We start from the raw sequence: 24,440 nt of genomic DNA, 5'->3' as shown, positions 1-24,440 counted from the left end.
ATTAACGATGTGTATCCGAGGTTCGCCCCGCAGAGGCACAGCGCGATGCTGCTGCTCTGGGGCAGGACCCGGCGGCACCGCTTGTCCCCCGCTGCCGTAAGGCAGGGCCCGGCCGCTGCTCCGCGGTGGGGTAAGAGCACCACTAAACACCAAACCCGAGCAGCACCGCGCGGACCCGGGAGAAACGACTCCAGGCCCCCGCTTGCGCTCCGACCCCAACCCACCCGCCCGGCTCCCCTCAGGGGGCGGCACCGGGCCGGGCCCCACCGACCGACGGCACCTGCCGCCCGCGGCCCCTCGCAGCGCTTCGGGTGAGCATGCACCGGGCTCCGCTGCCCCTCGGGGGCTGGAGCGGGGCAGAGCGGCTGCCCCGCGCCCCCCCCCTCCAGCTGCGCCCGTCCGTCAGGGCCGCCCCCCGCCCGGGGGCGGGGACAGGGGACGCTGTCCCTTTAAGGCAGCGGAGCCCCGCTCGCATTCCAACAGCCCCCCCCCCGCCTCCCCGTCGGAGGGCGCGTCATCGTTCCGGGAAGCGGATGGCGTCACCCCGCGGCGGCCGGCGGTGGGGCGGGGACTTGGAACAAAGGATTAAAAATAGACGTGCGTGAGGGCGGGGTGGGGGGGACGCGTCACCGGTGACGCTCCCGCGGCGCCACGCCCCCCCCGCCGCGCGTCGTTTATTTATAGGCGTTGGGCGGTGGGGGAGAGGTGACGTAATGCGTAATTACTGTGCGTGCTGCGTCACGTCACGTGCGCGGCGGTGTTTACAGCAGCCGGCGGCGGTTGCTTGGCAACCGGGCCGGGCCCGGCGGGGGCTGCGGCCTTCTCGGCCCCGGGCCCTCCTAGGCCCAGGCTCTCCTCATCCTCGGAGGAGATGAGGGACCGGCCGGCAGAGGTGAGGAGCCCTGGTGGGGCGGGGCATCTCACTGCCCCGGCTGAGGGGAGGGCGAGCAGAGAGGGCCCGGGACCTGTCCAGCCCTGCCCACCCCGCCGGCAGCAGGGGCTGGGATGCTGGTTTCTCATGCCTCTGAGTCATGGGGGTCAATAGCTCCGGCTGAATTTATAGCTCTGGAAACGGAGAGAGGCTTCTTTGTGCTTGGCCGTCAGTTTGCCTTTATTTGGCATCAGCCGGGGTGCCCGCGATGTGGTTTAATCTCTCTTTGCCCGGCGCTGTGTGAAAGAACAGCTCTCAGGCTTAGAGCAAGAGCAAGCCACAGGCAGATTGTGGTGCTCTTATTCCAGTGTTGCACTCTCCCAATAAAGCAATGTGTTACCCGGAGGCATGGTTTCTACGCCCACTGGAACGTGGCATTCCCCACAATTAATTATTACATAAATATCATGTCGGGGATGCCATTTAAGTTACAGCCTTTCTCTTAACTACAGCAATGACAGAAGTAGCTGATCTCTAGAATCATCTGAGGATGCTATTCCATTTCTATTTCAGTTGCCCGGTCCATCTCTGTCAAGGACATCCTGAGGATGTTCTGTAATCTCTGTGGTCAATGTAGTCTTTGAGAAGGACCAACAACTACATAGTCAGCAAGTACTTTCTGGTCCACTAGTGACTGTGAGCAGGTAAAAGGCCTAGAAAAGTTCACTAAGAGCTCTGCAGTAAGCACCAGATAAAGGTCTCAAAGAAAGAGTTGTAAAGTAGGTTAAAATTGCCTAAAGGCAAAATGAGAGTGCCAGCTTCTGTCCCCATATGGCTGATGTGTCTGCATCAGCATGCACAAGCTGTCAAACTCATCTTTTCTTCCATTGGAAGGATAAAAGTGTTGAAGTAAATCTAGACTAACCTGAACTGAATCAAAAAGAGGAATATTTTCATTCCACAGTTTAACCAAGTATTTAATTTGAGATTATTTCCAAGTGGTTTTGGATTGGCTTAGCTGAAGTCTTGGCTAGAAAATAGAAGAGAGTAGAGGTTCAGCCCTTTGTGTGTGGCAGTGCAGTAGAAAAGATGGTTGAATAGTTGTTGACAATCATGGAATCGTATCATAGAATCACAGAATGGTTTGGGTTGGAAAGGAGCTTAAGATTATCCAGTTCCAACCCCCTGCCATGGGCAGGGACACCTCACACCAGACTCATGTCACCCAAGGCTCTGTCCAATCTGACCTTGAACACTGCCGGGGATGGGGCAGCCACAGCTTCTCTGGGCACCCTGTGCCAGCGCCTCAGCACCCTCACAGGGAAAAGCTTCTGCCTTAGATCTAACCTGAACTTGCCCTCTTTCAGTTTGAACCCATCACCTCTTGTCCTATCGCTGCAGTCCCTGATGAAGAGTCCCTCTCCAGCATCCTTGTAGCCCCCTTCAGACACTGGAAGCTCTTCTGAGGTCTCCACGCAGCTTCTCTTCTCCAGGCTGAACAGCCCCAGTGTTCTCAGCCTGTCTTCATACGGGAGGTGCTGCAGCCCCTGATCATCCTCGTGGCCTCCTCTGGACTTGCTCCAACAGCTCCATGTCCTCCTTACGTTGAGGACACTAGAACTGCACACAGTGCTGCAAGTGGGGAGTCCTTTTTCTTTTCAGTCTTTCACTGAGAAGTGGCATATGTTCACAAAGGTTGCATATCCAATTTGAAGGGCTCTTTTGTGCAGTGTAGTGATAGCATGGGGCAGTGGAAACTTAAGCTAAACACTACAGTCACAGAGCATTCCGAGGTTGGGATGGTTAGTAAAGAGTGGCTGTATCTTAGATTGAATCACAGAGGAAGAGAGGAGAAAAGTGGGTGGACTTTCAGGAATGCAAGGCTTTCTCCTTTAGCTGTTTTTAAAAAGAAATTCTGGAAACAAATTTGTGTTGTTCCTAAAATCAGGATGATGAAGCTGTTCTGTATTAAAAACCTGCGTTACTTCATTATATTCTAGGGATTTAATAGCTGCTACTTTTCCACTAAGCTGTTCCTGGTTACGTGCTACTATGAACGCGCCTGTCAAACAGAACGGTGTTTGTACCAATATACATGCAGTTGCACAATTAAGTGCAACAAAACAGTTCCAGGATATATTATCAGTTCTGGGGATAACACTGCATCCCCTCTGAACAGGGCACTTGCAAAGCTTACCTCATCTTTATAGGGATGACTGTATGCTGACAAGGAAACAGGTTTTTGAATGAGCTACCAGAATACCATTGCAAAGCTTTACTGTAACTCTAAAAGAAAATCTCTTGTACTGACTGTACATCTCTGTCTGTGATGCACTATGGAAAGTAATCTGCTTCTCCTGGAAAAAGTTCTGTGCTTCAAAATGAAGCTTTCCCAGAATTTTCCACTTGCCCTTCATAGCTTTCAGGTGGAGCCCCATCACGAACAGCCTTCCTGGAAGTCAGTGAGTACTGGTCAGAATCAGACTCTGTGTGAGTCTTGCGTAATAAATGCCCTCTACAGCAGAACTACCACAACCTACAGCTCCTACTCATTCCTATCCTAGAACATGATGCACTTGCTCAATATACTGAATGTCCTTATGGAATTTACTGGGATGAACCCCAGCAGGTACCAGGCTCTCACAAGCTGAAAGACAGAAATGGCCAGTCAGCAAATGGAGAGTATTTTCACCAGCAATCCAAGTGGACCAGTAGAGTGCCTCCAAAACATAAGCCCAGAGCTTAATGGTTATAACTTGGGCAGACATTTAAGGACTGTGGTTTCAACTGAAGCATATATTTGGGACTTCATTTTGTCATTATACTTCCTGACAGCTCTGCTTTCACTCAGGCCATAATGAATAGCTTTTCTTTAAGTTCAATGATGATTAAGGCCCCTTCTCACTGCTAATTACCCTTTTCTCTAAAAAAATTGAGCTTTTGAACCTCATCAGGGTATTTTAGTTCTTATGAGACTTAAGAAGCTTCTCACACTTTTAACAAGTTAGATCTGTTGATCTGATTTTTAAAGAAAAATGTATTTTCTGTTGCCTTCTATGTCTGGAATCCATTTTCAAGGCAGACTAGAAGGAGTGTCTGGTGGAAGTTAAGAGCCAGCTATGTATTCCCTGACTCAACAGGGCTCATTGTTTTCAAGCAATGGAACTAAAGAGGAGCTCTTTTGAATTTCCTTTAATTATAAGCCTGAGGGCAGAGGGAAAGGAGGAGTGTTTTGTTTCTCAATATGATGTTTGTGATTTAGTGTTGCCTGAAGGAGCTGCTGTTTTGTTGCTAAATTATAATTGCACCTTTCCTGTGGCTATAGAGGAGATTTGGTTTTGTTACCACTTCTGACTTGTGGTTGTCTTCCTTTTTCTGTGGGAGCTCTCCATGAAGGTATATGGGAGTTTATATATCTGATTTAAATGTGCTACTTTCTCTCCTTCACAATCGTGAGGATTTTCTTTTGGTATGAACCAGAGCTGCATGTCAAGTCAGTTCTTGCAGTCTGGTTTTTCATTCTAGAGGAAACGTGATGCATTTGAAATGTATTTGAAAGCGAATTTTCTCGTTGGTTCGTTAGGTTATGCAAGGTGGAGGATGGCAGTTACCCTTAAAGCTATTTATTACGCTGTGGTTGTGAATCTAATGAGGGAAGATGGGATTCAAGAAGGGACATGATAAAAGGTTTTGTAGAAGTGGGTATAGCCTGGATGATGAAGGTATATGAGAAAATGAATGTTTAAAGACAGTTTACAAACCCCTCACTGTGTACAATTTTGCTATTACATTGAACAGCCCTTGATCAAGCATAGGCACTAAGTCAGTATCCTGTAGTTTTCTTCTTCATGGGAGATTCCTGGGGTTTTAACAGCACCAAAGTCAATTCATGGCTTTTTGAGAAATCAAATTATCTTACTCCTTGGGTGGCAACTTCCTTTCTTGGAGCAAGTGTATGCAGAATTACCAGTGATGCTGAGCATTTTTCTTTTCAGGTAGAAAAGAGTAGGAAAAATGTGAGCAAGAAATGTGCAGTGTACCACAGGGTGGTTTAGGTAAGTCCTTTAATGCTTTCTGGCAAAGAGTGATAGTATGTTTTGTACCTTAGAGCGATGTGGGGAGCATAATGTTGAGGCTGTTTATCATGTAAATGCCTAAGAGAAATAGTAAGTGCACATTAAAGGCTTTAGCTGTTTCTTTTGATGATTTACTTTCTGCAGGACAGATACTGCAGCATCTGTAGGAACTGCAACAATACAGTTATTCATAGAATCTGCTGTAGTAGTCTCACAAATAAATGTGTTCCGCTTGTGACATTTGTTACATTATTGACAATTTGAATAACTTTCCCCCAAAAGTCCCTTTTTTATTCCTGTCCTCAAATCTTGGTAAGAGTTCTAAGTATTCAGCTCTAACAAATTTTATGATAGTTCTCTGTGAAGTAATCAAACTTTACTTCACATCATAAGGTTATCAGAGCTTTTCATTGGACATGAAACTATTTCAGAAAGCTGTTCATTTCTGAGGGGCATTTTGTCAGCTTGTCCCTTCACAAGCTCAGGGTGATATTGTTACCTGGTAGTGTTTATCATGAGGGAATGAACTACAGAATTTATGAACTTATTGTTGCTACTGCTGTTTACCAACAGTGTAACTTGAAAGTTTACATTGAGTGTAACTCACAGAGTTCAGAACTAGATGAAGCCTTATTGCTGTGTTCTCCATTCTAATCCTCCCTGCTCTAGCCTCCCTCCCCACCCCAAATTAAGGTTTCCAAGACTGGAAAGTCAAAATATTTCACATAAATCTTCTTGATGCAGCTAAGGCTCTTTAAGACTTCTGTTGTTTGTTTCTTCTGAAACTTTGTGTCACTTCCTGCATATCCACTGGATCTTTGTTTGCTCTGGCATGATGTTGGCCTTTATCTAGGACTGCCAGTGGTTTGGAACTCTGGGTTTCAACTGCTCTTAAAAATGTGGACAACTTTATTAATGAAGTTCACAAAGAAGCAGCTGTAGTATACTGTAAATCACAATGGGAACTATATCATGCAGAGCAAGAACAGTTGTGTAAAGAAGTTTGAAACAAGTTAAAAACCACTGTTCTTCCCAAGGGCTCCTGTTTTTGTAAGTGTTTAGGTTTGTACATTCTTTGGAACCTTGTCTTTTGCTTTGGAATGCCTTACTGAATGTGAGAAGTTGAAATGGACTCAGTAGATAATGAGTACGATTTTGAAACTTCCATAAAGAACAAGGCACTGTGTACTGCAAAATATTTATCTTAAGAGAGCACGATGCTCAGAAGAAATCCTTAATCTCTGACTCAGTTGAATGCATAGCAGAAACCATGCATGAACACATGTGTCAAGGCAAGCTGTTTAAAACATCATCAGCAGAAATGCACCATGCAACTTACACGGGAGGAGAGAAGTGGTACTTTGTGAGAATTTAATCTTTCATTTCTTGGACTTTTCTGCATGTTTAAATCTCAAAATACATTTTTATTGATTGATTTGGAGGTAGTATGTGCTTTCTGCCCTACATGTAAAAGCAATGCAAATAAGATAAAGCTGTTTTCCAAGTGGAGTGTGATCCTGTGCCTGTTGAGCTCAGAGTCAGCTCTCACTAACTGAAGTGATGCAGGACTTGGCGTATAAGTTCTTGGATGGGAGAGCTTGCTCATTCTTGATTTCCTTATTTCGTATGGATTGATGTGTGACCAAAAGACACAGGTTTGGCTGCTAAAACACACAACCTGAACAGTATTAAAAATGAAGATTGGTTTAAAACTTGATTTCCTTTTTTCAATCTATTGAAAAAATTATTTCAGTGTACTGATCATTTAAATACACTGATTTTCTTTGTATTCTGTTGTAAATTGTATTTCTGGTCATTGAGTTGTATTTGAACTTAGATCTATGTTGTTGCAAACAGGGTCTTCCAAGGTTTTCTAAGTTTGCATACTTTCTGGAACAGAGAGGCTTCCCACGAAAGCTTATTCTTCCTTTGTCCCAGTAAAATCACTGATTTACTTTTGGCAATCCATTTTAGTGATGCCTAATGAGAAGCTGAATTTCTTTAAGCCTTTAAATTTGATTTGTTATAAATACTGAAATGTTTTTTTTAAGGATTGAGTTGCATATTGCTTGAATGTTACTCCAGACTCTCCTGAAAACTTATTTTCATTTAATTGTCACATAATCTCTCATTGTTTGTTCACGTTTTAGATAAATAACTGCACTAATTTGTCACGGTAGCTTGTGTCCTAAAAGTAATCTGGAAAAAGAATGATTTTTAATTTGTGTGCTATACTAAACACAGTACTTCAGTTTGTTTTCGATTTAACTTCTGGAATTTGGATTGTTTTTACTAACTGATTGCAGTGCAGTATCCTGCCTGCCTCCTGGGCTGCTATCCTGTGTTTAGTGCAGTCTTCGTAAGGGCTTGAATGTGCAGAGAAAGAAATCCAGGTTTTATTCTTTTGCTGCTTCAGAACTGCTGTAGAGTTTTGTTGTTTGGGGATTGCTGTTCTGCTTAAATGCCAAGTTACTCAGCACTGAAAAGAAAAGAGACTTCAGCTGCTCAAAATCGGAGTGCGTCTGTAACAAAGGTGATGATGATATATTCTTATTCTTGTTGTCAGTTCTTTGGGAAATACAATTTCCAATCTAAAAAGGCATATGCTTGTTTATTTAATGATCCTTTTGAGTACGTTCCTGTGTCACTGAGATCAGTGATAATAGGATAAGGTAAGAATGGATTATTAAAGGTAAGATTCATAAGTTTATGGAGAGTGATTCTCTAGTGAGTAATACTCTGCACCAAATAATGTAGAAATTATTACTTCTTTCTGAAGTAATTAAGGTAAGGCTGAATTTGCTGAAGAGGTCTGTTTCCACTCAGAATATGAGGATTATCTGTTGACATATGTATTTAGACCAAACTGGTGTGAATACAAGCCAGATGTTTCTTGGGAACACTTTTTTATAGTACATTTGAACCGTAAAACAAGGTGACACATTTTTTTAATCACTATTCCTGACTTCACATTGAGGAAATGTGTATTCCGAGGTTCAGTATTACCAGTGTTACTGTGCAGATTCTTGTCCAGTTCCAAATAGCCATCTTGTACAATATTAGGTGCTGCAATGAAAATCTATGAATGACCATCTGTATAGGGGAAAACTACATTTACCACACATAGTTGCATTGATTCAAGGGTACCTTATTGTTACAAAACTTCCACTGTGCTGTTCATTCTCTTCCTGTAAACCCTCCAAGAGTAACAGTGTAGATAAATGATGTCCTTAATCTTACAGTCTCTTCTCCCTTCTGGAATGTGCTTCACAAAGCCAAGGAAGAGGTGGGACCATGTTGTTTTGAAGCTAATCCCTTCTGTACAGGAGTAGGTTAGTTGCACCTAGACTATAGTATTGGAATGTGTTAGTGCCATAGGTGCTGATTTGTGTTATTTCTAGTACCAGGAGTAAGGGATGTTATTTGGACTTCTTTTTACCTCCCCCCTCCCACAATGTTTCACAAAGATGAGCTTGAAAGTTTCTGGTTTATTACAGTGCTCTAGCATTTATAACAATCATTTTATTGTGATGACACTCATGAAAAGTAAGACCTACATTTTGGACAATAAAGTGCTATAAACTGTCTCTTTAATGTGTTGCATTGTTAACTCTTGTTTCAATCAATCACAGTTTATATTTCAATCACTGTTAATATGATTAGGAAGGTAACTCTCATAGTCTTTGCCTGGTTTTGCTTAATATGTGGATCCATAAGAAAGCATTTATTTCTCACAGAATTGGGTTAGAAGTTTGTAACAGAATAAAGCAAATTAAAAGAGAGCAGTGGTACAGAGGAAGAAATATTTTCTCCCCTTTCTTCAGTTTCCTTTTGTTTTCCTTGTATGAAACAATATGCGAAGAACATGCTTGAAAGCCACTTGTATCCTTTTTTGGGTATCTCAAGATACCTTTTCTCCAAAGCTTAATGGTTTATGAAGAAATCTGGAGATGACCTGAGGTTTTGCGTGTTACACTGGCGATTGTGTTAGTGGAGTATTGTCTAACATTCAGATATGGCAGTGTGTCCTTCCTGCTTGTTTCTGCTTTTCTAGAACTTCCATTTTGGGATGTTGAGTGTTAGTTCATCTTCTGATACAACAGGGTGCAAATTGTACATAATGTCTCACTGTGTACAGATGGATGCAGATTGGAACCAACTTTACAGAGATCAGATGGGTCCTTTTCTGAAATACATTCTGGATGCCTATACCATCTAGTTGTACATACACAGAGAATACCTAAATCCTGAATAAGCCCATGATAGCCGTATGGCACAGCATAGTGTCTAGTTTGGGGTTTTGGTGTGACACAGTACTGTTGTGATTGAGTTAATGTTGAAATTATGGCTGAAACAATATATAAGCTCATATTGCATATTATAAACTTATCTTTAGCATTTTTGAAACCAGAAGGTTCAGGTTTAGAAGGGGATAGAGGCAAAGAAGATGTTGTACAGTATGCATACACTACTCCAGTAAGATAAATTAGATAAGATTACAAACTTGCCAGAAAAATGTAGTAATAACTTGACCTTATACACTGAGCTATAGATACATAAGAAGTAGTGCAAAAATGCAGTTAGGCATTTACATGCCTGCATGGCTTTGTCAGTATAGTACAGCTGCACAAAGGATATGTTCATTTATCAAATGGCTGAGGCTGCTTTTTGTTCTGGAGTCCTCATACATTTTTTTCCTCTGCTTGGTGACGTTAACCCCTTGGAAACAGGCAAGAGCATCTTAAATAACATCTTTTTGTTGTGTGAATAAGCCATAGGTATTACCAGATGTGCTAACAGGTCTCCAACAGCCACAAGAGTTTCTGTCATTGTCTGTGAAGCCTGGGTATATAAACTCCAACATGGAGCTGAAAGTGCTGGCAGATTTACTGGCAGTTAACATCATTTGTGAGTGCTCAGAAATCTGTGAATCTGACTATTCACAGACAATATGTCACTTTGGGAACTTCAGTCATCATTGTTTAGCATGTACCCAAGGGTTCAATATCAACTGGTTTGGGGCTGGGTTGTTTTTGCATCATGGCTTGTTTGCTCCAAATGCTATTGAAAGCAGCACGAATCTCTCCATTGACTTTGATTAGTTCATCACCATATGACATAATAAATGTGTGTTGATTAATTCTCTGCAGTTCCTAATATACATCCATATGTAATGAAGGACCATTAGTGGCCATTGTCACTGTCTGTTTCCAATAATATCTCATTTTCAGGCTGAAACCTCCAGTCCTACACAGTATTACAAATAAACCATACAAACAAGAAGTTCTTGCCACGTAACTGGAATAGTAGAAACAACGTTTTCTAAACTTGGACCTTTCCCAAAATCATGCTCACAGATCCATGTGACACATTACAAAAGTTGCTGATTTCATTGTTTGGTTTTGGAACATGACTTCCAACTTGTGGACAGCTGAAGGTTGCTGCAGCCTTTAAGCAGAAGGGCACAACGGGCAGGGTGTCACATAATGAAATGTAACTGTGACTCAGCTTTTGCTGAAAGTAACGCTCATTTCTCCTACACTTCCTCCCAGTTATCAAGAAATGCCCTACAGCACTGGAGTAAAGGGACACTGCCTATTTAAAGAATACTTCAAAACTTGCTAGAAATAGTGAACTGCAGAGAAGTAAAGCAGTGACCAGTACTGTTCCTTTCTTAGCTGTGAAACTTGTGGGAAGTACTCATGCTACAGTGCTCTTTCTAATTTTAGGAGCAAAATATCATGTACATAGATGTCATAAAACATTGGTAGAAGTTGAAAACTTCCTGTTAAGATATTCTCTAATGTAATTCAGCTTTGTTATAAAGATGTTGGACTGCGATAGTAGCAGAAGTGTTTGGGAAGACCTAAGCCATGGTCTACTGGTAGCAATGTGTTTTGCATGCTTGGTATGTGTGTATATCGGACATCAGAGATGAAAAAATTAGTAGCATCGGGGTAGGATGGGAACTCTTCTCATTCAGAGCTTTCTGACCTTTCTTTTATGTAACTTACAACCTTGTTCCAAGGTTTGGCTGCCTTTGTGGTGAATAATAGCTGATCGAAATTATCCTTGTTGCAACTTGTGTCCATTGCCTCATCAAACACAGATCTTTCACTGTGCATTTCTCAGGAGAGCTTGACTTTATCTTTTCTACACCCTTCCATTAGGTCATGGAAGACAGCAGTAGGACTCCTCAGGACCTCTTCTTAAAGCTGTGCAAGCCTGTTTCTCTCAAGAGTGCTGCTTTAATGCTATTTAACTCTTCTCTGTAAGTTTGAAGTACGCATCCTGTCTTGAAACAGGAAAAGGTTTGTCCTGTCTTCAAGGCATTTTTGTAGGATTCCCAGAGCAGGACCCAAAGGATCACTAAAAAGCATCAAGACAGGAAAATACATTGGGATATCTTGGGTAACAGTTTGTGACCTTTACAATGGGGAATAACAGAAAGAGCCAAGGCTTGATGTTTTCTACAAATAAGACTGGTCCTGTTGTCTGTCATTACAGCCAGGCACCATGACAATCCCTGTTAGAGATTTATGTGACAGCATTTGTTCTGTGGAGGAAAATTGTTTTCTTACTTTTGTTGTCTCCCTTGTTAGGTGTTAAAGTATTCTTCCCATTGCTGAGAGTTTTGGCATGGTTAGTAGTTCTTACCTGGGTATTCCTTTCCCTCTTTTGATTTCAATGCCACTATGAATTGAAGTGTTGGCTGGAAACCTCTAATGTCATTTTAATTTGAGGCTGGTGCCCGCACAGGCGTTTCAGTCTCTACTGATATTAGAAGCAGCATCAGACTGGCAACACCATCCTATTTTTACTCTTGATATAGCCCCACCTGTGCCAATAAGCTGCTTATGCCCCCAGCTAAATTCCAGATCTGCTGGAAAAACTGCACGAGGTGGATCCAGGAGGAGTTCTCACATGTTTTCTCTGCCATTCTCTGTCCTTCCTTTCATCTGGATATATATTTTCTTGAAGTAGGAGAAACAGAACAGGGTAAGAAAAAAGGCTGGAGATTAGTCTAGATTGTGCTCTGGCGACTTGCCATTTACAGGTACTTCTCCTGCTACAGGACAAGGGTGCTGCTGGGAGCTGCAGTTCTGCCACCCTTGTCCTCCAGCCATATTTGGATTGTATCTCCAGGGAAAGGAAGATGTCAAAATGGTGGCATTACTCTGTGCTCTGTGTCAATGAGATCACATCCTTCATGATTCCCAGTTTGTGATCTGCTGATCTAGACTGGTGGTCCAGATTATGTCCAAGAAATTTATTTCCACAGCAGAGAATAAATACGCCATAGACCCAGACACAGGTCCCTGGAATTAGTAGCAGTAGTTCTCTTTGCCATGGCCTAGTCTGGGTTGTACCTATTCCTCTCTATAGATGGTCTTGCTTTACTAATTCTTTTAAATATGAGTCACGTCTTCCATCACCTCCAAGGACTGTAGTCAGCTCTGTATCTCACTTGTGCAGAGTCACCTAACGTATGTGAGCTTGTGTCTTACAAGGTAGAGTTTAGAGAACTTAGCATCCTGTAGGTTACTCATAGTATTTTCTCAACATCAAAGGATGAAATAGTCTTTAGCTGTGTCAGATGATATTGATGGCTGCTAAAGAGTTGCTGATGTTTCAATGCCCCAGGATGCCTCGTCTTCAGTCCTGGTGCTAGGTAAGGTCAAGTCTATTCATCTACTATGGAAGACCTCATTACTCTGAATAACTCCAAACTAATGTACTTGTCGCTAGTACCAGCAGCCTTTTTTGTCTCTTTCTACAAGGGCAAAGACTTCTGAGATTTTATCTAAGTTTTTGACAGAAAGAAGCATTGACTTAATTGCTATTATTTATCTTTCGTTTTCTTAGCTGAGCTTCGTAGGCATAGGGGAGAGGGAAGATTTGCAGCTTCAACTGTTTGTCTTACCCTCTGTTATCCTAAAACTGAAGCCTTGGTGTTACTCTGTTCCATGTATAGAAAAAAGGAATGTATATCTGCCTGTCCATAGAGACTTTCTAACAAATACTTGCTGGATAGTTTCTTATTGAGGACCTAAACTGTCAGCTTGTAGTGTGTTCAGATGACCCATTTATATCATTGCAAAGCACTGTCACTTTGAGGACTGGTGTCGACTTGGTAATGTGCATGTCTTCCAAATACACTGGGATTCTCAGGATTGGTGAAGTATGTTTTGAAAATCATATAAAGAAGAATTATAAACACAGGCAAAGTATTAGTTTTATATAATTGCCTACTGTATGAGGTGCATTCTGCTTTTTCTTCCGTTTCACTGTGTGTATCCATCAGTAGTTTCACATGGTGGAATGGAAAACAGGCCAGAGTGGTACCTACTCTGGTCAAAAGCACAAAAAAGTGCTCATTCCACTCAGTGGCAAGAATAACTGGCTTTAGTGCCCAGTATGTGCCTCAACCAGGAATGGAAGAGGTGTATCTACTCCAAAAACAGGATATAGGAAAAGATTAGTAGCTGGGTTTCCCTCCTACATAATACACATCCCTTAAAGTTAATGGGATTATTACTGTCCCATTATTACTTAATGGGAATTATTGATGTCTTTGAGAATTGTGTACACATAAAAGTCAGTATAAGGAACCACTACATTGCATTTTAAATATAGATGTGTTTGGGGGAATGGGCTAATTTATCCTGTAGTAGCAGTCCTTCTAATGTTGCTGTTGTCTTCAAGTCTAGGAAAAGAAATGTATAGAAGCAGAATGTAGACTGTGGTTTTGTTCTGTGCAGTAATGTTGCTTTATTTCTTTAGAAAAGGCAATTAGATAGCAAAGTGCATGTTAGAATATCATAGTGACATCTGTACTCACAGATTAAGATTTTAGAAGGAAAATTTGCTGATGGAACTTCTTTGATCTTCTTAGGCAGTAGTGTTTTTCTTGATTACAGTCTCATTTCCCACCTGAGAAAACAGAAATAGGCAATAACTGTAACAGAGGAAAAAAAAGGAAGTATATTTTTAGTAACATGTCAGCGTGATTGTGTACTGATTCTACATTTAGGAGCCATGTTTTGGTCCCACGTGCAGATATGAGGGGACAAGAGAGCAAAAAGGTCTTGTCTTCCACCCTGTATGCCGGTTCTATGTCTCTTCTCCTCATAGCCATTACAGCATCCTGCCTCTGCATCCCTGGCCCCTGTACACAGTCTAAGCACAGAAGTAATTCGAGGGGAGGGAGCAGTCAGAATGCTTTTGTGTACAGATAGCAGCTCTTTGTAATAATTTATAAGGACTGCATCAGGAGCACAGGTTGGGAAGTCTGGAGAACAGCCCTGTATTGTGTTGATGGTTGTACATGAACCTGACCCCCACTGAGGAAGGTGCAGGCCACCTCCCTTATAGCCTTGTACCATTGCTGGCATAGGAACAGCGGTGAATATGAGTTAATGTGGACAGTCTGCAGGTATGGAAAGAAACCACATGTAAGGACTGCTACTGTGAACTTGTCTCCAGACAATGGACTTTTTTCTTCTGCTGTCTAACTCATGTCCTAAGTTAGCTTTAGCAGGGATCACAAAGCAAAGTGATTCTGTACAAGAAATCCACTCATTTTTGTGTGCTGGCATAAATTCAAGTGCATATTTCCTGAATTCTTTTATTGCAGTGGATTTTGCTACTCTCTGAATTATTATGGGATTGTTTGTTCTGGAGACATGGAAATAATTGTGAACATCTTTGAAACACCAGTCGCACATAGAATCATAGAATGGTTTGGGTTGGAAAAGACCTTAAGACCATCCAGTTCCAACCACCTGCCATTGGCATAGATGCCTCACGCTAGACCGCGTCACTCAAGGCTCTGTTCAGCCTAGAATTAAATCCCCACACTACGAAGTGGTGGTGTGAGCAACTGGTGTGTGAATTGACCTTTACCTGTGCTTTAATTTTCCAGTGCCTTATCAAGCTACGTTTGGGGTTTTTTAATGTATAGATATGATTTAAAGTCACTTGCCACTTGAGCTGAGATTACAGCAAAACCACATCTAAGACCAAATTTCAAAGCCTGCAGGAGTGGCTTTTAGATCAAAAAGTGATAGCTGATCTGACTTACCAGCCTCATCCATGTATGGGCCTTCTGAAGAATTAAAGTATTAATTCCTATAAAGGCAAACCTACAGAAGTGAGGACACTGATCATCCAAGCCCATCCTCTGAATTAAAGACTACAATGAAGCACACTTACACATTTGATTTGCTGATCTTGTGTGAGGATTCGAAGTGTATTGCTGTTGCAAAGCTTTCAATTCCATTGAGCTTCTGGCTGCTCAAAGTAGACCATTTTGCTAGCCACTGCTGAGCTCCATGCTGCCCCACCTAGATAGCTACAAGTATCCCAACAAATTAAAGCTAGAACAGGCATGTCTAGGTTATACTGCAGCCAATGTTATGACTGCATTTTTAATTACTGTGAGTTAACATAATTTTTTCCTTCATGAGGACAACTCTTGGAGACACTTCTCTTTCTCTTTGATTTTATTGTTTCTGTTGATGTGAGATAAAAGCCACTCAGACTAAAGGAGCACAGAAGTTCTCTTTCTTATGGGAAAAAGCCAGTGTGAACACCTCTTACATGAAAAAAATAGCTTGTTGGTTGCACTTCACACTTTGAAAATCCTAAGCAATGAGGTACCCAAGAGGTTTTAAAGTAACTTCAAGCAGGACCTTATCATGCATACATCTTGGGTAATTCACAAGCAAACATTGTGGGACAGAATTAGTTTTACACGTATCCAGATTTAGTCATGTGTAGATCAACTATGGATGGCTCTGTAGATGTTTTGTGATAGAGAAGTGACATAGCAAGCAGCACAGAATATCAAACCGAAATGGACCATATTAAATTAATCTTTAGAGTTTGATTGATATTCATAAAGCATTTAGTTAAATCTCTAAATCCACTCATTCGCAACGGGTAAGAATTAGAACGTTTCTATTTCTAGTAGCAAAAAAAGGCTAGAGTACTCCATGACGTGGAACAAGGGCATGGAACTGTTGGAACAAGTCCAGAGGACGTCCATGAGGATGATCAGGGGACTGGAGCACCGTCTGTATGAAGACAGGCTGAGGAAGTTGGGGCTGTTCAGCCTAGAGAAGAGAAGGCTGCGTGGAGACCTCATAGCAGCCTTCCAGTATCTGAAGAGGGCCTATAAGGATGCTGGGGAGGGACTCCTTATTAGGGACTGTAGTGATAGGACAAGGGGTAATGGGTTAAAACTTAAACAGGGGAAGTTTAGATTGGATATAAGGAAGAAGTTCTTTACTGTAAGGGTAGTGAGGCACTGGAATGGGTTGCCCAGAGAAGTTGTGAATGCTCCATCCCTGGCAGTGTTCAAGTCTGGGTTGGACAGAGCCTTGGGTGACATGGTTTAGTGTGAGGTGTCCCTGTCCATGGCAGGGGGTTTGGAACTTGATGATCTTAACGTCCTTTCCAACCCTAACTATTCTATGATTCTCTTACATGAAATTTTCTAGTCAGTGGCTCAAAAAAGGTTTTATGTTAAATATTACATCCTCAAAAATCACTTGGCTGAGGTACAATGTGTTTATTGAATAGCCAGTGTTAAGACCAGTATGTACAACCACCAAAACAATTGTTTAACGTGGACAGCAGCTCTGCTTTACAAGAATGCTCTTCTGGGAGCTTGTGGGATTAGTTTCCCATGTGAAGGTGGTCTTTCTCTTCCCTTCATACCTGCACATCTGTATCCACTTCCACCTTCATGAAACTTGGTTTACCTTTTGGCTGCATTCACTGACAGGTCCTGTTGGCATAAGGACAATATAACTGTACCCCAGAAAAATAGAATTTCTGGATTCTTGTTTGTTCCATGCAATGGATGTGCAGTGCCTGTTCTTTCACTGCTCTGAATGCTGAGCAGACATTGTGCTGAAGTGTTAATCCTGCATAGATAACTCTTCCTTCTAGGTCATCACAAATGGTCATGGAAGGCCTAGATACAGTTCTGCATTTCCATTTTTGGTTGGAATGGCCATCTGTTTTACTGGATAATGTGAATTTTTCCCATGAAATCAGGCAAATCTATTCAGTTTGATGTTATCAGTTCAGAACTTAAGTACTTTTTCTAATGCAATTCCATATGTTATTCATAATTATAAAGTATAGTTACTTAATTAACCATAGAATCACAGACTGCTTTGGGTTGGAAAGGACCTTAAGATCATCCAGTTACAACCCCCTGCCACAGGCAGGGACACCTTCCACCAGAGCAGCTTGCTCCAAGCCCCATCCGACCTGGCCTTGAACACTGCCAGGGATGGGGCAGCCACAGCTTCTCTGGGCACCCTGTGCCAGCGCCTCAGCACCCTCACAGGGAAGAGCTTCTGCCTTAGATCTAACCTGAACTTGCCCTCTTTCAGTTTGAACCCATCACCCCTTGTCCTATCACTACAGTCCCTGATGAAGAGTCCCTCTCCAGCATCCTTGTAGCCCCCTTTAGACACTGGAAGGCTGCTGTGAGGTCTCCACGCAGCTTCTCTTCTCTGGGCTGAACAGCCCCAATGTTCTGAGCCCGTCTCCATACAGGAGGTGCTGCAGCCCCTGATCAAGCACATTTGAAAATACATACAGAACTGTTCAGGATAATTGTCCAGTAACACATCACATGTGGCTGTACTAATCTGTAATCTTTTCTGCCAAGTTTTCCACAAAGAATTGTCAGACTCACTATATTTTGCATAACAATTTACTGGTTTTTTTAAATGCATAAAATGTCTGGCATGGTTTTATAAATGTACATTGGATTATTATGTGCCTCTCCATATGACAGAGGGATATCAGTGGGAGTGCTGTGTTTAGAATAGGATCAGGCAGTCTGTTCTGTATGGTAGATACAGCATCTGTATTTAAGATAGGCTGGGTACAATTTTCAGTGTACATATGTATTGATATATCTTGGTATACAAACCACTGTATTCCTATACATTCTTTATCAAACTGGTGTTCTAGGTGAGCACCCATCATACAGTTTAGTAACAGGTAATTTATTTTACATGTATGTATGAATACAAATAAAAGTACCATTTATCTCATAAGTTACTGCTATTGCAGTGGATTTTACATTTTTGTTTTTCTCATTGGTTGTAAATGAGGTTTCTTTCTCCATGTTAGTATTTGCTGTCTGGCTTTCTCATCAAGAGTTCTAGCATGCAAAAGAAGAAACCGGGTGAAGTTATTCAAACCTACCTGGCACAGATAATGTACTTAGATTTCCTTGTAGCAGATGTTGCCCCATATTGTCACCTTTTTACAACTGATGGATTATTAGGATTGCAGCATTGTACACCTTACAAAACCAACAGTCATTTACTATAAATCTGTCATTTTCTTTAGTAAGGCTCTTTGGAAAGAAGCCATGTATTGGCATTTTGTGTGACTCACTGGGGTAGGTAATTCTTAATCTCTGAAGAATACGCATTCTACAGTCCTTGGAAAGTACACTGTATAGAAGGTATTTGATTTGCTTAATGTATTACCAAATGGTTGATTAGTAAATAATCTTCACCTAAGTGAACTTTGCTTACAGAGCAATTCCATGCTAGATAGAGTATACCACAGACTTAAATGAGAACATGTTTTGTGTTTTTCAAACCTGTGATCTGAAATGAAAGCGCAGGAGGGAGTTATGCTTTGCTAGAAGCTCTTAGTAAAATCCAACATCCCCCCACCCAAAAAAAAAGCCTCTAGCTTTATGTTTTGTTGTGTACTCTGTATGTGAACAAGGCTCATCCACACTAGCAAATCTTTCTAGAAGATTTTGCTGTTATTACTGATGTGGATGTGTAGAAAATGTGTGCTAATGTATACAGACATGCAGAGTACATATTTCTGGTGTTGAAATCGTACAGAGTTAATGAAATTGCATGGTTTTGTGGCAAGATGGCAAAAATGTAATTATTCAGAGGCAGGGTTGTGAATGCTTTTGGTTGGTTTTTGGCATTGAACTTGGTGAAGTTCACTTTGTTCCGTGAAGTAGAAAGTCCGGGTTTGGAATGAGATACATGTTAGATTTTGTAAACTTGTTCACAGTGTTTTCTCTCACTACCCATCATCCTTATACCATGTGTTCTAAACCAAACAGATTCCAGATGAATGTTGATGGCTACAGTACAAACATCTGTTTTATCATACTTTAGTACTGGTGAGTTATTTCCTCGGTTCAACATTAAGTTGCCTATGGAAAAATTATGCATCTATGAATTGATCAGGTCCCATTTTTCAGTTCCTCTGGCTTCAGCCAGACTTTACCATGTAAGATTCACTGTGGTTATTATTTCAAACTAGGCCTTGCTCTGTTACTAGCATTTAAAGTTGCTACTGCTCTTTACAGAAATGTTTTATGCTTTTCATAGGTGAATGTACGAAATAGGTTTTTGTAACCTACTTTACCTAAATTTAACCTTTTTTTCTTTAATTTTGCTATGGTTTTGCCTTATTTGGGTTACTCCTTCTCTTCCTATAATCCTATATATTTGAAAGTTAGCTGTAAAAACCTGTGCTAAACTTCTCACAGTGTGATTTTCTTCATGGAAGTCATATTTCATATTTAGTTGTTTACTTCATTGGGCTTACTTGCTTAAATGCTCTGCTACATCAGGCTTTAAGGATTTAATCCCTTACAACAGTAAGTATTGCATCATGTATAGAAGATTAAAAAAGCCAGTGATGAGGCTGGATAATGCTTGGAACCCAATTTCTGTGTTAATCTGAGGAGAACTGTGACTTCTCAGACAAGTTAGTTTTTTCTCGCTGTTTAATTTCTGGTTTGAGCCTTTGAGAGTTTGGATTTTTCTGAAAGAAGCTGAAGCCCAGGGTTGTTCTCAGAAGTGCATGAAGACGGCAGGATCAAAGTCTGAAAATAGAATTTCTGCATGGAATCAAATACAAGAACTCTATTAGAATATTCATTGGAGATTTGTATTACAGCTGTGAGATTAAATTCACTTCATGAAATAAGAAACAAATTGCAGTCTCCTTCGTGTAAGGGTCTATTGTCCATATATAAGCATAGATTCAGGTCTTTCTCAAAGTACATATCCAGTGGGTTTTGTCACACTTTTTGGTTTCCCATATACTGGGCTACATCAAAAGGAGCATGAGCAGCAGGTTGAAGGGGGTGATCCTGCCCCTGTGCTCTGCTCTCGTGATAACCTACTTGCAGCACTGGGCACAGTTCTGGTGTCCCCAACATAAGAAGAACATGGAGCTGTAGGAGCAAGTCCTGAGGAGGCCACGAGGATGATCAGGGGCTGCAGCACATCCCATATGGAGACAGACTGAGAACATTGGGACTGTTCAGCCCAGAGAAGAGAAGCTGCGTGGAGACCTCAGAGCAGCTTTCCAGTGCCTGAAGGGGGTGGATGCTGGATGAAGGGACTCTTCATCAGGGACTGCAGCGATAGGACAAGGGGTGATGGGTTCAAACTGAAAGAGGGCAAGTTCAGGTTAGATCTAAGGCAGAAGCTCTTCCCTGTGAGGGTGCTGAGGCGCTGGCACAGGGTGCCCAGAGAAGCTGTGGCTGCCCCATCCCTGGCAGTGTTCAAGGCCAGGTTGGACAGAGCCTTGGGTGATGTGGTTTAGTGTGAGGTGTCCCTGCCCGTGGCAGGGGGTTGGAACTAAATGATCTTAAAGTCCTTTCCAACCCAAACCATTCTATGATTCTGTGGTACTGGCTGAGCAAAGTCAAGTCTAACACCCAAAGCATTAACATTTCTCTGAGTACAGTGCCTTAATTTTTAATGAAGCCATACTATTTATTCCAAAACTTCAAGGAATGTCCTCGGTATTGTTTTGAAATTTCCAGCTGATTGTGATTACATATGAAGGATCTAGTTTCTCTTGAGTTTACTTGATTTTACTTTGTGTATCTTAGCCCCATGGAGCATTTTTGGGTGGTCAAGCAAAGAAAGTTAGAAGTCCTCAGAACAGAAAAATCGGGGCTTCCATGGGGGAAGGAATAATGAAAAGTGAGAGGAGTTGTAGTTGGTGAAGTGGATGGAAGTAAGATTGGTGAAATGAGGATTCTGGTAGGTTTTTTCTTTTGTTGTCAGAAAATGATTTTTCGAATGCAAAATGTTTTCTTATCATGAAAAGAATTATCATCTTGTTGAGAAGCAGGAGAGCTGCTGCATTTTATCTCTGTTTTCCAGCCAAGCAAGGAAGAGCCTGAGGGAAGCATGGAGGTAGTTATTTCATTTACTAAAATGCAGTTGCTATTTCTTCATTTTCAAGGCCTCCTTATGCAGGAGGCTTCCAGATCTGAAGATCAACGGTCACTGCTTCACATGTTGCAGACTGAAAACTATTCCACACATGAAGTCTTGTAGCATGTCGCAGTACGACGCTTGGAGACAGTTTACGCATTGCTCAATATAGAATCAACCATGTCGGAAAAGACCTTTAAGCTCATCAAGTTCAACCATTCCCCCACCAAGTCCACCACTAACCTATGGCACTGAGGGCCTTGTCTACATGGTTTTATGTGCAGGGTTTTGTTTTGCCACTCTACTGCGGAAAGAACTATTGCCATTAGACAAACTCTGTTTGGATCAGGAAGGCACTTAAAAATACATCTCCCTGCTTGCAGGATTTGGGAGCTTTATACCTTATGAAGCAGCTTTCTGCTATTCCAGTCCTTTTTTGTTTTCCTAACACAAATGGCTTTATGTGGACTGGTTTACTCATTGGTTACGTCAGGCATGTTTCATGTGTCACATTATTATTTACCATTGGAATTGATCCACTTCTGACTTCTTGGGTGAAATGAATAGCATTGTTGAAAAATGTAAGCTGCCTCTGGCTTCATTTATAGTAGACTTGTATGGCCATGGTCATGATGACATCTACAGTTTATTATCAATCTGCAGCAATTTGAACAAGGAATTCTGAGGCTTGGTAAGCTGGAAGATTAAATTACGCCTTTCTTGGTCCTTCTAGATGTCACCAGTTTGTCTTTCACACATCTATTATTCCTTAAGGGTGGCTTATTAGTTATATGGAGTTTAAAAGTCACAGTGTTATGTAGTTCCTTCCTGTTTCAGCATTTCACAGTCTGGTAGTAATATACAGACTTTTAATGGAAAACTTATAGTAAGTTAACAGTACAATTATCCCTTAATGTCTGTGTTTCCAGGAGTTAAGAACAAATAGCTGTGTATCAGCCTCACACTTCAAATAGGTACATACGATTAACTCGTATGGCGCACACAGTATTTCTCACTGTGCTTTGATTTTTATCACATCTTGTGAGTCAGGGTCCATTAGCTTCAATAAAAACTTGGATTACAAGCATCCACTGACTATAACTGTGTTCTAGGAAATGGTATTCAAAATTCAGGGTTTGGGATTCACACTTTGAGGAAGGTGTAGTGGAATGCTGTGATACAGAGGTGTCTTTTGGAAAGAAACCATTTGTGGTGAGTGAAGATTCTTTTCAAGGTTGTTAACCTCTGTATCCTTCAGTTACAATTAGATAGCTGCTTAAATTATTGCTGCAGTTTCAGTTGGAACATATTCCACAACCAAACCAATTGTGTAACACAGCTGTTACATTTTGCCCTGTAACCTTTCAGTCGTGGCTGAAGTAATCTCTGGGTAACTTCTAAGATAGTCACACTGGTAAATCTTTTCATATGCCTGCATTTGAATATTTATTAGGTTGTTAGGCTGATTGACATTATTATTACTGCATTTTGTCAAGCCACAGGACTGCCATCCACCAATTCTATCTATTGGCTTGCAATCTTGCCTAAGGTATATTAGCTTGACAACTGTTATGATAGATTTCAGGTGTATTTGTTGTATTCACCTGTTGTTGCTAAAATATCTAATTCTGTAATGTAAATGCAGTGGAAGGTTATGATAGGGGTTTTCTATTAGAAATATTTACATTTGAGTCATGTATGAGTGCATGTTCTGTGCAACTGAAGATACAGAATCATACCTTGTTCTATTTCATTTTCCCTTGACAGCACTCATACATTTTCTTCCTCTCTTATCAGTCTCAGCTTCTGCATCAGAATGGCATATTCCCATTTGAAAAGATTTTCGCCAGAGGCGTTTTTCAGAATCCTGGAATCTTACCCAAAACTTGTTTGATAGCTCCAGAGATCAGTGGTGTGAGCTAAGACAACCCATTACAGCGTGAGTCTTTCCAAAGTCCATGTTCCTCGCTGAGGAACCGTGTCATGACGAAGTATTTTGAGGTTAGTGTGAAACTTGTAGCCTCAATTTGCTAACAAGTACTGGGTCCAGATTTGTTCAGCAAATTTGCCTCTCATAGAAATCTGGGTCAGCTCATCTTGTCTTTTTGCTTTCATTACAACCCAGGTGAAAGGAGCTAGGGACTGATTTTTATCATGTAAGATACGATGAGGCATATCATATGAATGAGAGTAGTATCATTTTGCTTCTCTAAATCTGCATGCTTTGGTGGAGGGACTTGAAAGAGCAATGATAGAAGTTTTCTGTTGAACATGAGAGGAGGTAAATACTTAGCTAAGGGCCCAAGCCAACAACATGGTAAAAAATGAGGCACTTCAGTTTCCTAAAGCTCAAATTATGTTTTTATGAGCAAATTCCAAACTCTGAACTACTGGAGTTTGTGTAGTTAAGTGTCACAGTGATGTTTTGTACTGCCTTTAATGAAATGAACCCACAACTTGCAGCATGAGCTATATCTACCTGTCCTGTATTTTATCTAAATCTACATGTCCTGGAAGTGTCTTTATGTGGGTCTTTTTTCAGGTGGGGAAGTCAGTCAGTCTTCATTTTGATACTCTGGATAGGCTGCCTGTCCTTTCAGTCATATTGATAGTGGGCAGCTCTATTGGATTTGCCATGGCTGTGGCCATGAATGATGTTTCTGTAGCATCTGTGGGACTGGAAGGTGTTCACCACCTTGCCTGAGGTAATAGTGAGGCGGTTACATTACATCAGTGTGCACTGTGCATGTCAGTTTTCCATATCCCTGATCTGGTAATTTAGCCAGAATCATTTTTAAGCTGCATAAGTAAGAACATTTCTGCAGTGTGCATTTTTAAGTTCTCCTCTAATGGGGAGTTGTTTTGTCCTTTGCTAGGCCTTTGTATTTTAATGGTTTGCAGAGGTTAATGGGATGTCTTGTCTTCAGATTTTAATGCTACTATTATATGGCTGCAGAAAATAGCTTAGTGATACAACCTTTATACTTGTAAGCCTGAGGGTCCCTGGAAGTATAGGTCAGATGCACTGTATTAAGGCTCTTCTTCACTCAGAGCCACTAAAATATTAACCTTTTTTGTGTTTGCATGCAAATAACCATATATTGTGAGAGCTGCACAATTCCCAACTCCCCCCCTCCCACTACTCCCACCCTGAGCTTTTTTATGTGTGCCACTGAGCTGAAAATAAGAACCTATGCCCCTTTCTTGGGCTCTGTTCCAGCAGAGATTAGGTACTTGGGA

General features: G+C 41.5%; 1 protein-coding gene across 14 annotated transcripts in view; it reads left to right on the top strand.

The window, feature by feature from the left end:
• Positions 1 to 691: 691 nt before the first annotated feature.
• PACC1 (proton activated chloride channel 1) overlaps positions 692 to 24,440 on the top strand; it is a 114,897-nt gene continuing 91,148 nt past the window's right edge. For 8 of the 14 annotated variants that reach the window (XM_080616389.1, XM_080616396.1, XM_080616405.1 and 5 more), the window contains exons 1-2: positions 692 to 892; positions 4,867 to 4,926. The gene's annotated coding sequence lies outside the window, so the exon portion shown is untranslated. Of the gene's footprint in view, positions 893 to 2,238; positions 4,927 to 19,078; positions 19,139 to 22,997; positions 23,202 to 24,440 lie in introns of all 14 variants that reach the window. The other 6 variants (XM_080616392.1, XM_080616393.1, XM_080616390.1 and 3 more) reach the window with 4 other exon arrangements.

The sequence above is a fragment of the Psittacula echo genome, assembly GCF_963264785.1.
Source record: "Psittacula echo genome assembly, chromosome: 4".
Taxonomy (NCBI): Eukaryota; Metazoa; Chordata; class Aves; order Psittaciformes; family Psittacidae; genus Psittacula; species Psittacula echo.
The sequence above is the reverse complement of the archived record's forward strand: the minus strand, read 5'-3'. Positions and strand labels throughout refer to the sequence as shown.